This window comes from Arachis duranensis, chromosome 4 (genome assembly GCF_000817695.3).
Source record: "Arachis duranensis cultivar V14167 chromosome 4, aradu.V14167.gnm2.J7QH, whole genome shotgun sequence".
Lineage (NCBI taxonomy): Eukaryota > Viridiplantae > Streptophyta > Magnoliopsida > Fabales > Fabaceae > Arachis > Arachis duranensis.
Window position 1 is genome coordinate 79,048,022 of NC_029775.3, and position 13,285 is coordinate 79,061,306.

The 13,285-nt window shown below is 38.8% G+C and overlaps 1 non-coding gene across 1 annotated transcript; it reads left to right on the top strand.

Annotated features, from left to right (window-relative positions):
- The first annotated feature begins 12,923 nt into the window (after nt 1-12,923).
- LOC127747117 (small nucleolar RNA R71) lies at nt 12,924-13,027 on the top strand. Its single transcript, XR_008008920.1, has one exon. It is a non-coding gene; the product is annotated as a small nucleolar RNA R71 (small nucleolar RNA).
- The last annotated feature ends 258 nt before the right edge of the window (nt 13,028-13,285 follow it).

Here is a 13,285-nt window from a genome sequence, read left to right on the forward strand (position 1 = left end):
GCATGTCGAAGCAATTACAAACAAATGCACATGAAGCATGCATGTCCTAATGTCCATGAGCTCACGTGTTCAAATAAATTTCTAAGTTCAAATTTTATCTATAAATTTCTAAATTATGAAATTTAAATTTTATCCTAGATCAGAAATTTTCAAATCCTCTTAACTAAATTTTTAAATATATAATTAACTAGTAAATTTTTTTGGATCTTACATCCTACCTACTTTAAAAGAATTTTTTTCTCAAAATTTTGTTACCTATTAAAAGATGGGGATAATATTTCATCATGTTTGACTCAAGTTTCCACATGTGCTCTTCCACTACTCTTGAACCCAAGATGCTTGTCTTTCCAGCCTCATACCAACACAACAGAGATTGGAACTTTCTCCCATACAGAGCCTCATATGGAGGCATCTTGATGCTTGCATGGTAACTGTTGTTATACACAAACTCTACTAAAGGCGTATGTAATGATCCCAACTAGCTGGTTGATCTATCACACACCCCTTAGCATATCTTCTAAGGTCTGAATTAACTTTTTCGATTGGCCATCAGTTTGAGGATGGTATGCTGTGCTCATACACACTTGTGTCCTAAATGCCTTTTGAATTCCCCAGAATTTTGAAGTAAACCGGGGATCTCTGTCCAACACTGTGGCTGTGGACACACCATGTAACCTCACAATCTCTTTGATATACATCCTCACCAATTCCTCTATGGAATAGTTCATACGAACGGACAAGAAATGAGTAGATTTTATCAATCAATCCACAATCACCCACACCGCATCATATCCTGCTCTAGTCCTTGTCAAGCCTAACACAAAGTCCATGGCAATACCTTCCCACTTCTACTGCAGAATCTCGAGGGGTTTCAATGTTCTAGATGGTTTTTGGTACTTTATCTTCACTTTTTGGCATGTGAGGCATTTGGATACATACATTGCTATGTCATTCTTCATTCTTGGCCACCAGAATATCTCCTTCAAGTCATGGTACATCTTAGTAGATCCAGGCTGAAATAAAAACCTGCTCTTGTGAGCTTTTGTCAACACTTTGTGCTGCAAACCTCCTACATTTGGTACACAGATCCTCCCCTTGTATCTCCAGATTCCCTCTTTGTCTTAGGTGACTTCTCCCTGTTTTCCTTGTCCAATCGCCTGCAGCATCTTTTACAGCTCATAGTAATCTCGCTGAGCCCTCTGAATGTTAGCCTTGAAGCTACAAGAGAAATGCAACTAGTTTAGACATACACTCCTAGCCACCTTTCTAACACCCAACTTAAGATCTGCAAACTTGCTCAATAGTTCTTCTTCTTTGATCATCATCCAAGCAACTTAGAGACTTTCTGCTTAAGGCATCTGCCACTACATTTTCCTTTCTCAAATGATAGCTCAGCGCAAAATCATAGTCGTTTAATAATTTCATCCATATTCATTGACACATATTGAGTTCTTTCTTATCAAAGAGATACTTCAGGCTCTTGGGATCGGCAAAGACTTAGAATTTCACTCCGTAAAGACAATGCCACCATACTTTCAGTGCAAACATGACTGCTGTAAGCTCCAGGTCGTGAGTTGGATAATTAACTTCATGCGGCCTTAACTGTTGTGAAGCAAAGGCTACAACGTTCCAATGTTGAGCGTCACAATAAGCTTCAAACAGTTTATGGGGTTCGGGCGATACGAGCACTTGCGCTTGATAAACCACTATTTTATAGTTTATATTGTGTTTAATTGTGTGGTTTTGTCGTGATCCTTACCCACTTATTCATCAATTTAGCATGCATTTAGATTTCCTTCCTGAATTTATTACATGTTTGAAAATTGCTTCCTAGAGACTTTAGTTATTTAATTTTAATTCTCCTTTATTCCATTCGATGCCGTAATCTGTGTGTCAAGCATTTCAGGCTTTATAGGGCATGAATGAGACGGAGATTGGAGAGGGAGCTAGCAAAAATGGAAGGAACACAAGAGTTTGAGGAGATAACCAGCGAAAAGTGACGCGGTCGCATGGCTCACGCGACCGCGCGAAGGAGCGCAAATCGAAGTGATGCGGCCGCATGGCTTGCGCGGCCGCGCGGATTGGAAAGCACAAGTAACGCGGTAGCGTGGACGACGCGAACGCGTGAAGAGGAAAAGCGCCAGCGACGCGTCCGCATGGACGACGCGATCGCGTGACATGCGCGATCTGCATAAACTGCAGAATCTGAAACCAGTGATTTTGGACCCTATTTCGGCCCAGTTTTTGGCCCGGAACAGCAGACCAGAGTCAGAGAATATGCAGAAACAACAGAGACACATTCATTGAGTAGTTTTAGATCTAGTTTTTCACTCTCTTAGGTTTTTTTCTCTCTAGTTTTTAGAATTTTAATTTTCAATTGATCTTAGCATTGGAACATTGAGAAGAGTTATTTTCCTCATCAAGACTTCATCACCCTAGTTTGTTCTCTTAACATGGTTTTATTCTTCCATGTTCTTTGTTATGTTCAATTTTGTCATTCAGATATTTTTATGATTAATTAATGCAAGGATTATTTCTTTTTAATTTAAATTCCATTCCAATAATCATGTCTTCTTTTAATTCCCTTTCATGTGCCATGGATTCTTTATTTACAATGCGTGAGTAGTTTCATTACTTGATGGGGAGTTGATTAAAAGGAACTCTTGAGTTGGAAGGATTGAAAGAAAAATTTGTAATTGGGTTAAATGTGGGATTGCTATCCTGTCACCGACGCCAATCCCTTTGAACTAAGTGGGTTGCAACTTGTGAACAGATCTGGCATTTCCACTTGTTTGACTTTCTCTTACCTAGTAAGGGATAACCAAACAGAACAACTATTAATTATAAATTAATCTTACAATCACACCATCAATGATAGAGAGTCTAACCAATCAATTCCCAGTCAAGGCCTCTTATTTTTATTATTTAAAATTCCTCAATTTAAATCCCAATTTACTTAGCTCAACTCTTTTTGGAATATCTGATTAATAAAACAGCACATTTTTCTGCAACTCGTTGGGAGACGACCTGGGACTTAAAACTCCCAGTAATTTTAATTTAAACTTTCAGTGACATATTTCTAAATTGATAGGCAGATTTTCAGTGAGTTAAGAACTATACCTGCAACGTAACCATTTTAATAAATTTTTAATTCACCAGCTTCTGCACCTCATCAGTGCTGTAGTTAGCTTTTTCTTTAGCACTAGGCACCTCGTGCTTCGTGTAAGCTCTCTATAACATTGGCGCCAAATGCCACGACTCGGCGGTTAGCGCTAGGTGTCTCCTAAGGCATGCCCAAAACCACGAACTAGTGCCACTACCTGGCGTTTAGCGCCAGGCATCCATAAACCAAGGAAAAGCTATTTGGCCCAGCGGCATTAAATGCCGAGACTGGCGTTTAGCGCTAGTAGCGCATTTTAGTATGATGCCAGGGCATCTTGGCTAGTTTTACTAGCCATTTTTTGTATGCTTTAGGTTGGTTTCATATATTTTCTTAGGAAATAAGCAAGTATTTGGTTAAAAATGCATTCATACCATGATTCAAGCAAACATGGTGAATTTTGAATGATTTCATGAGAATTATGCATGAATTGAATGATAAAGTGGATGATGCATAATTTCATGATTAAGAGCAAGACTTTTGATGCACTTTGTTTGATTGATTTCAGGTAACAAGAAGCAGGGAAGAGCTCTGTTAGTGGCTACGTTAGTGCCATTAATGTGAAGGGTAGCATGGAGCAAGGGATGATGTGCCAACGTTAGTGACACTAACCTTTGTCACTAACATTGGAGATAGCAAAGGAAGACCCATGTTAATGGCCACATTAACACCACTAACGTGGACCATTAATGTGGAAGAGGAGGGGTTGTTGTAGCGTTAGTGATAAAGGTGAGTATCGCTAACGCCCTCGAGCCTTGGCATGCCTACGTTAAGGGCCACGTTAGTTACACTAACGTGGACCATTAACGTGGGAAAGAGGGACAAGGGGCAGCGTTATTGGCAAAAGTGAGTGCCAATAATGCTAGCAAAGCAAAGGAAGACCCACGTTAATGGCCACGTTAGTTACACTAATGTGGACCATTAGCGTGGAAAAGAGGGACAAGGAGCAGCGTTATTGACAAAAGTGAGTGCCAATAACACTAGCGAAGCAAAGGAAGACCCATGTTAATGGCCACGTTAGTTACACTAACGTGGCAAAATCTCACCCGGCAGCCTGACCATGCCTTCTTCAAACAAGAATAACTTGAGCCACAAAGCTCCAAATGAGGTGATTCCAGTGGCATTGGAAAGTAGGATTCCAGAGCTTTCGAAGCATATATGGAACTACATGGTGGACACCAAATTTGAGGGAGAAAATCTATCCCGAAAGTGCAAGGATGAACTTGGTATCAACCTGTAGTAAGGCCAGCTGACCTCTTCACCTTCCAAGAAGTGTAACTCGAGCTGTAGAGCTCCAAATATTGCACTTCCAAAAGCGTTGGAAATTAGACATCCAGGGCTTTCCAATAATATATAATAGTATGGGGTGGACATTAAGTTTGAAATTTAGAACCTGGAAATTTTAATCCCCTGATCGCTAATGTTATTGTGGCTCACTTTTTCCAATAAATGCCAGCGACCCTATCCCCTTCAAAGGAGCATAACTTGAGTTACAGAGGTCCAATTGATGTGATTTTAGTTGTGTTAGAAAGCTGACATTCAGAGCTTTCCAACGATATATAATGATCTATAGTAGGCATGAAATTGGAACACAAACAATAGGCATCTGTTAAGCCCCAAAAACACCAATTGGGTAGCAAGTGTGACATTAGCCACACTAACTTCAGCACTAACGCCATACTTGTAGCGTTAGTGTGGCTAATGGTAGCACTAACATTATCACCTAGACCTCAACTTGATTCACTTCTCTTTCAAGAACCACCCAACCTCAAGGAAGCAAGCCCACAAGTGTCAACAAATCAAGGCCACAAGAAGCATCTAGAATAGGAATTTTCATTTAATTTTAATTTTCTTTTAATTTCATTTTGTAATTTAGGAGAGCCTATATAAAGGCCTTAGTTTTAACATTCAAAGAGGACTGGAATTCTGGAAGCCGGGGGATTGAAGAGGGGTCTTCGGACTCCCTCCCCTCACACACTTTTCCTTCTCTTTCTTTTCTTTGTACTTTTCATTTATAAATTTTGAAGTTTTAATTTTAGTTTTAATCTTCATCTTTACTTTTCTGCACTTTCTTTCTTTTCTATTTTGGTAGAGCAATGATCAACTAACTCTTTTCATTGGGTTAGAGAGCTCTATTGTGATTCAATGGATCAATTGTAGTTCTTATTCTTCTTCTTCTTTCTTTTCTCTTAATTTTACTAGAGAGCTTTCGATCTTCATCCAATTGGGTAATTGTCTCGAAAGAAAAATTTCTCATACTTAGATTTCCTCTGAACCTTGGAAGAGGAATGAGGAAATCATGCTAGAAATGCTCTCTCACATTCGATTAGGTTGGGGGTTGGATGGATATTGTGACATTTAATCCTACCAATGCTTTGATCTATGAATGTGTGTAGTATAATCAGTGACCAAACTTCATCTCTTCCCATGAGCAATTAAATCAAGGAATTGGGAAATTGTTCAAGCTTAGAGAGATTGGATTGCCAAGGAATTGGGATCCAATCACTTAAGATTGCCAAGGAGATCAATGAATGCATTGATTGAGGAAGAGATGAGAATGTACTTGACCCAGAGGATTGCAATATCTCTTGATCCCAATGTTCATCTTATTTTTAGTTCTTACATTTACTTTTCTTGCCATTTTACTTTTCGGCACTTTATTGCTTTCTTTACTTTTATGACATTTACATTTCCTTGTTACTTATCTCTCCAATATGATTCGTCTAACTAGGATAATTAATTAACCATTGATTGCTTAATCCGTTAATCCCTGTAGGATTCGACCTCACTCTATTGTGAGTTTTTACTTGACGATAATTCGGTATACTTACCGAAGGGAAATTTGTTGAGAGACAAGTTTCCGTGCATCATAATGCTCCACGGAAGGCTTTGTTTTAGGTTTTAATTAATTTCAAAATTATGAAAACAAAATCTTCTAGGGTTTATTGTATTTTATTTTCAAATCAAATAGGATTAAATATAAAAGGAGAAAAGATTCATCCCTTTAGGCTCTCTTCTATTCTTCTTTCTCATTCTGTAATTTTCAGATTTTTTACAACCCTAGATTTTTCTCTGATCCATGAGCAACTAAACCTCCTCTGTTAAGGTTAGGAGCTCTGTTATTTTAATAGAGTAATATTATTGTCATTCTTGCCTTAATCAATGCATTGGTTTATTTTCAAGGATTGGTTTTGTTCTTCATCCTAGGAATTAGAGTATATTGGAAGATAAATTGAATTATTGTTGAATCTTGAAAAAGTTAAATCACTTGAATAAAAGCTTGAAATCAATTCCTCATAATTCTTTAATTACCTGGACTTAACTTGATATGTGATATATAATCATCTTATCTTTGGGTATTTAGGGTTTGTATGGCTCATAAACTAGGATTGGACATAAACTTCTAATTTAAATTAAATGACCAAAAAATTGGCGATTGATTTAGTTGGAAGAGACTGAATTGCTAAGAAATTAGGATTTAATCAATTAGGGATTGTCATGAATTGAACCTTTGCATGATTAAAGTGAGTGATAAGAACTGTTAATCCAAAAATTTAACATCTCCAAAACCTTAAATGTTTTCTCATATTAAATTCACAACCTATTCACTGTTTGCTTACTTGAATTCTTTGTATTACTATTTGATGTAATTTAGAACTCAAGACACTCTTAATTGCTTGTCTGACTAGCTTGATCACTCAACTATTGTTGCTCGATCCATTAATCCTCGTGGGATCGACACTCACTCACCTGAGTTATTACTTGGACGACCTGGTGCACCTGCTAGTTAGTTTTTTGGTATTCCAAAATCTATAACCAAGTTTTTAGCGCCATTGCCAGGGATTAACTATAATTGACAACTACCCATTGTTTTATTACCTAGATCAGACGCTTTCTTGCTTTAATTTGCTTAATTTTTCCTTTTAGTTTTCGAATTCCTTGCTTAAATTTTTCCTTGTTTTATTTATTTTATTTTCTTATTTTTCCTTCTTTAATTTCGAAAATTTTCTTTAATTTTCCTTTTTATTTTCGAGAAATTTCCCTTCTTTTTATTTTATTTTATTTCTTTTACTTAGTTTACCTCACTAGGAATTGTCTTCACTCTAATGTAGAGATTTCCACTTTTTCTTGTTTTCTGTTTGTTTATGAGTTGGAACAGGGACAAGGAACCCCCTATTGAGTTTGATCCTGAGATTGAAAAAACCGTTAGAAGATGCCAACAACAGGCTAGAGCTTTTAGAGCTGCTGAGAGTCTCAGAGATAATTCTAAGGAGGAAGCTAAAGAAAGCATCATGGAGCCAAATAACAACAATAATATTGCTATTTCTAATGCTCCCAATGCTCTTGAAAAACCTAGAAGAACTCTTGGTTCTTACATTGCTCCAAATCCTACTTTCTATAGCAGTAGCATTGTATGGGTAGCGCTCTCAAACGTGAGTCACACTTAGTCACAACTTCGCACAACTAACCAGCAAGTGCACTGGGTCGTCCAAGTAATACCTTATGTGAGTAAGGGTCGATCCCACGGAGATTTTTGGTATGAAGCAAGCTATGGTCATCTTGTAAATCTCAGTTAGGTGGATAATAATTGATTATGGAGTTTTCAAATAATAATAATAAATAAAACATAAAATAAAGATAGAAATACTTATGTAAATCATTGGTGAGAATTTCAGATAAGTGTATGGAGATGAATTGTCCCTGTTGGATCTCTGTTTTCCTACTGCCTTCCCTCAATCCTTCTTACTCCTTTCCATGGCAAGCTGTATGTAGGGCATCACCGTTGTCAATGGCTACATCCCATCCTCTCAGTGAAAATGGTCCAAATACTCTGTCATAGTACGGCTAATCATCTATTGGTTCTCGATCATGTTGGAATAGAATCCCTTGATTCTTTTGCGTTTGTCATCACGCCCAACAATCACGAGTTTGAAGCTCGTCACAGTCATTCAATCCCGGAATCCTACTCAGAATACCACAGACAAGGTTAGACTTTCCGGATTCCCATGAATGCTGCCATCAATTCTAGCTTATACCACGAAGATTCTGATTAAGGAATCCAAGAGATATGCACCCGGTCTAAGGTAGAACAGAAGTGGTTGTCAGTCACGCGCGTTCATAGGTGAGAATGATGATGAGTGTCACGGATCATCACATTCATTATGTTGAAGTGCAACAAATATCTTAGAATAAGAACAATTCGAATTGAATAGAAAATAGTAGTAATTGCATTGAAACTCGAGGTACAGCAGAGCTCCACACCCGTCATCTATGGTGTGCAGAAACTCCACCGTTGAAAATACATAAGTGATGAAGGTTCAGGCATGGCTGAATGGCCAGCCTCCAAACATGATCAATAGTCTCCTCAGATGAATAATAAAATAAAACTGAGACCAAAGATGTCTAATACAATAGTAAAACGTCCTATTTATACTAGACTAGCTACTAGGATTTACAGAAGTAAGTAACTGATACAGAAATCCACTTCCGGGGCCCACTTGGTGTGTGCTTGGGCTGAGCTTAAGCTTTACACGTGCAGAGGCTTCTTTTGGAGTTGAACACCAAGTTGTAACGTATTTTTGGCGTTCAACTCTGGTTCGTGACGTGTTTCTGGCGTTTGACTCAAGAATGCAGCATGGAACTGGCGTTGAGCGCCAGTTTACGTCGTCTAATCACGAATAAAGTATGGACTATTATATATTGCTGGAAAGCTCTAGATGTCTACTTTCCAACACCGTTGAGAGCGCAGGGAAGTCAGATTCCAACAGCATCAGTAGTCCTTTGTCAGCCTCCTTATCCGAGTTTTGCTCAGGTCCCTCAATTTCAGCCAGAAATTACCTGAAATCACAGAAAAATACACACTCATCACAATACCAAACTTAAATTGTTGCTTGTCCCCAAGCAACTGAAAATAAATTAGGATAAAAAGAAGAGAATATACTATAAATTCCAGAATATCAATGAATATTAGTCTTAATTAGATGAGTGGGACTTGTAGCTTTTTGCCTCTGAACAGTTTTGGCATCTCACTTTTTCCTTTGAAGTTTAGAATGATTGGCATCTCTAGGAACTTAGAATTTCAGATGGTGTTATTGATTCTCCTAGTTAAGTTTGTTGATTCTTGAACACAGCTACTTTTATGGGTCTTGGCCGTGGCCCTAAGCACTTTGTTTTTCCAGTATTACCACCGGATACATAAATGCCACAGACACATGACTGGGTGAACCTTTTCAGATTGTGACTCAGCTTTGCTAAAGTCCCCAGTTAGAGGTGTCCAGAGCTCTTAAGCACACCCTTTTTTGTTTTGGATCACAAATTTAACCACTCAGTCTCAAGCTTTTCACTTGGACCTGCATGCCACAAGCACATGGTTAGGGATAGCTTGATTTAGCCGCTTAGGCCTAGATTTTATTTCCTTGGGCCCTCCAATCCATTGATGCTCAAAGCCTTGGACCCTTTTTACCATTGCCTTTTGGTTTTAAAGGCTATTGGCTTTTTCTGCTTGCTTTTTCTTTTTCTTTCTATTTGTTTTTCGCCACTTCTCTTTTTTTTTCGCAAGCTTTTGCTTTTTCACTGCTTTTTCTTGCTTCAAGAATCAATTTTATGATTTTTCAGATTATCAATAGCATTTCTCTTTGTTCATCATTCTTTCAAGAGCCAACAATTTTAAAATTCATAAACAACAAGATAAAAAATATGCACTGTTCAAGCATTCATTCAGAAAACAAAAATTATTGTCACCACATCAATATAATTAAACTAAATTCAAGGATAATTTCAAAATTTGTGTACTTCTTGTTCTTTTGAATTAGAAACATTTTTCATTTAAGAGAGGTGAAGGATTTATGGAATTATTCATAGCCTTAAGACATAGTTACTACATACTAATGATCATGTAATAAAGACACAAAAACATAAACACACATATAGCATAAAAATTGAAAAAACAGAGAGATAAGAACAAGGAAGTTAAGGAATGAGTCCACCTTAGTGAGGGTGGCGCACCTTTATGTCTCTTCCTTGCCTCTGTTGCTTGATCCCTTGTGATTTTGGTGCTCTTATCCTTAGTTGCTCCCAATAGTTGTGTGAAGGAAAATGTATCCCCTGAGGTATCTCAGGGATTTCTTGATGAGGGAATTCCTCATGCTCTCTTGATGTGCAGTCAAATGCTCTATTACTAAGCTATGGATCCTTGAGATGAATCTCTCCATCTCCCATGACTCCGAGGTGGAAGCATTTGTCTTCCCTTTTCTCTTTTCTTTCTTTTCTTTTTTTTTTTGAGGTTTCTCTGGCCTTAGGTGCCATCAATGGTTATGGAAAAATAAAAAAGCTATGCTTTTACCACACCAAACTTAGAATGTTGCTCTCCCTCGAGCAAAGAAGAAAGAATGGAAGGAGAAAAAAATATGGAGGAGAGGGAGAGATGTGTATGTTTCGGCCATATGGGTGGGATTGGGTGGGAAAGAGATGGATGGATGTGAGTGGTGAAGAGGTGATGGGGAAGAAGAGAGAAGGTGAGTTGAGGTAGGTGGGGATCCTGTGGGGTCCACAGATCCTGAGGTGTCAATGATTTTCATCCCTGCACCAATGAGGTGTGTAAAATGCCCTCTGCATGCAATCCTGGCGTTTAACGCCAGATTGGTGCTTGTTTCTGGCGTTAAACACCATCTCTAAGCTTGTTCTGGGCGTTCAACGCCCATCTGCAGCATGTTTCTGGCGTTGAACACCATCTTTCCTCAGTGTGCAATCCTGGCATTTAAACGCCAGATTGCTGCATGTTTCTGGCGTTCAACACCAGATCCATGCTCTGTTCTGGCGTTGAACGCCAGCCAAATACTCCTTACTGGCATTTAAACGCCAGTAAGTCCTTCCTCCAGGGTGTGATTTTTCTTCTGCTGTTTTTGATTCTGTTTTTAATTTTAGTATTTTTTTCGTGACTCCACATGATCATGAACCTAATAAAACATAAAAGAACAATAAAAATAAAAATAAAATTAGATAAATAAAAATTGGGTTGCCTCCCAATAAGTGTTTCTTTAATGTCAATAGCTTGACAGTGGGCTCTCATGGAGCCACACAGGTGATCAGGTCAATGTTGTAGACTCCCAACACCAAACTTAGAGTTTGGATATGGGGATTCAACACCAAACTTAGAGTTTGGCCGAGCCCTCTCAACACCAAACTTAGAGTTTGATTGTGGGGGCTTTGTTTGACTCTGTACTGAGAGAAGCTTTTCATGCTTCCTCTCTATTGTTAAAGAAGAAGATCCTTGAGCCTTGAATACAAGGTAGTCCCCATTCAATTTAAGGACTAATTCTCCTCTGTTAACATCTATCACAGCTCCTGCTATGGCTAGGAAAGGTCTTCCAAGGATGAGGCATTCATCCTCATCCTTCCTAGTGTCTAAGATTATGAAATCAGCAGGGATGTAAAGGCCTTCAACCTTTACCAACACGTCCTCTACCAATCCATAAGCTTGTCTTACTGACTTCTCTGCCATTTGTAATGAAAATATGGCAGGCTATACCTCAATGATCCCCAGCTTCTCTATTACAGAGAGTGGCATAAGGTTTATACCTGACCCCAGGTCATACAGAGCTTTCTCAAAGATCATGGTGCCTATGGTGCAGGGTATTACGAATTTGCCAGGATCTTGTCTCTTTTGAGGTAAAGTTTGCTGAACACATGTATCTAGTTCACTAATGAGCAAGGGAAGTTCACCTCCCCAAGTCTCATTACCAAAAAACTTGGCATTCAGCTTCATGGTAGCTCCTAAATATTGAGCAACTTGCTCTCCAGTTACATCTTCATCCTCTTCAGAGGAAGAATAGTCTTCAGAGCTCATGAATGGCAGAAGGAGGTTTAATGGAATCTCTATGGTCTCTATATGAGCCTCAGTTTCCTTTGGGTCCTCAATAGGAAACTCCTTCTTGCTTGAGAGACGTCCCATGAAGTCTTCCTCATTGGGATTCATGTCCTTTCCTTCCTCTCTAGGTTCGGCCATATTGATTATATCAATGGCCTTGCACTCTCTTTTTGGATTTTCTTCAGTCTTGCTTGGGAGAGTACTAGGAGGAGTTTCAGTGACTTTCTTACTCAGCTGGCCCACTTGTGCCTCTAGATTTCTGATGGAGGACCTTGTTTCACTCATAAAAACTTAAAGTGGCTTTGGACAGATCAGAGACTATATTTGCTAAGTTAGAGGTATCTTGCTCAGAATTCTCTGTCTGTTGCTGAGAAGATGATGGAAAAGGCTTGCAATTGCTGAGCCTGATTCTTCCACCATTATTAAAGCCTTGTGGAGGCTTTTGTTGATCCTTCCATGAGAAATTTGGATGATTTCTCCATGAGGGGTTATAGGTGTTGCCAAAGGCTTCCCCCATGTAATTTACCTCTGCCATTGCAGGGTTTTCAGGATCATAAGCTTCTACTTCAGAAGATGCCTCTTTAGTACTGTTGGATGCATTTTGCCATCTATTTAGACTTTGAGAAATCATGTTGACTTGCTGAGTCAATATTTTGTTCTGAACCAATATGGCATTCAGAGCATCAATTTCAAGAACTCCCTTCCTCTGAGGCGTCCCATTATTCACGGAATTCCTCTCAGAAGTGTACATGAACTGGTTATTTGCAACCATGTCAATAAGTTCTTGAGCTTCTGCAGGCATTTTCTTTAGGTGAATGGATCCACCTGCAGAATGGTCCAGTGACATCTTAGAGAACTCAGACATAGAATATATCTATCATGGTCCATTCTGAAAACATGTCAGAAGGACATCTTTTGGTCAGTTGCTTGTATCTTTCCCAAGCTTCATAGAGGGATTCACCATCTTTTTGTTTGAAGGTTTGAACATCCACTCTAAGCTTGCTCAGCTTTTAAGGAGGAAAGAACTTAGCCAAGAAACCGTGACCAGCTTATCCCAGGAGTTCAGGCTATCTTTAGGTTGAGAGTCCAACCATGCTTTAGCTCTGTCTCTTACAGAAAAAAGGAAAAGCATGAGCCTGTAGACTTTAGGATCTACTCCATTAGTCTTAACAGTCTCATAGATCTGCAAGAATTCAGTCAAGAACTGATAGGGATCTTCTGATGGAAGTCCATGAAACTTGCAGTTCTGTTGCATTAGA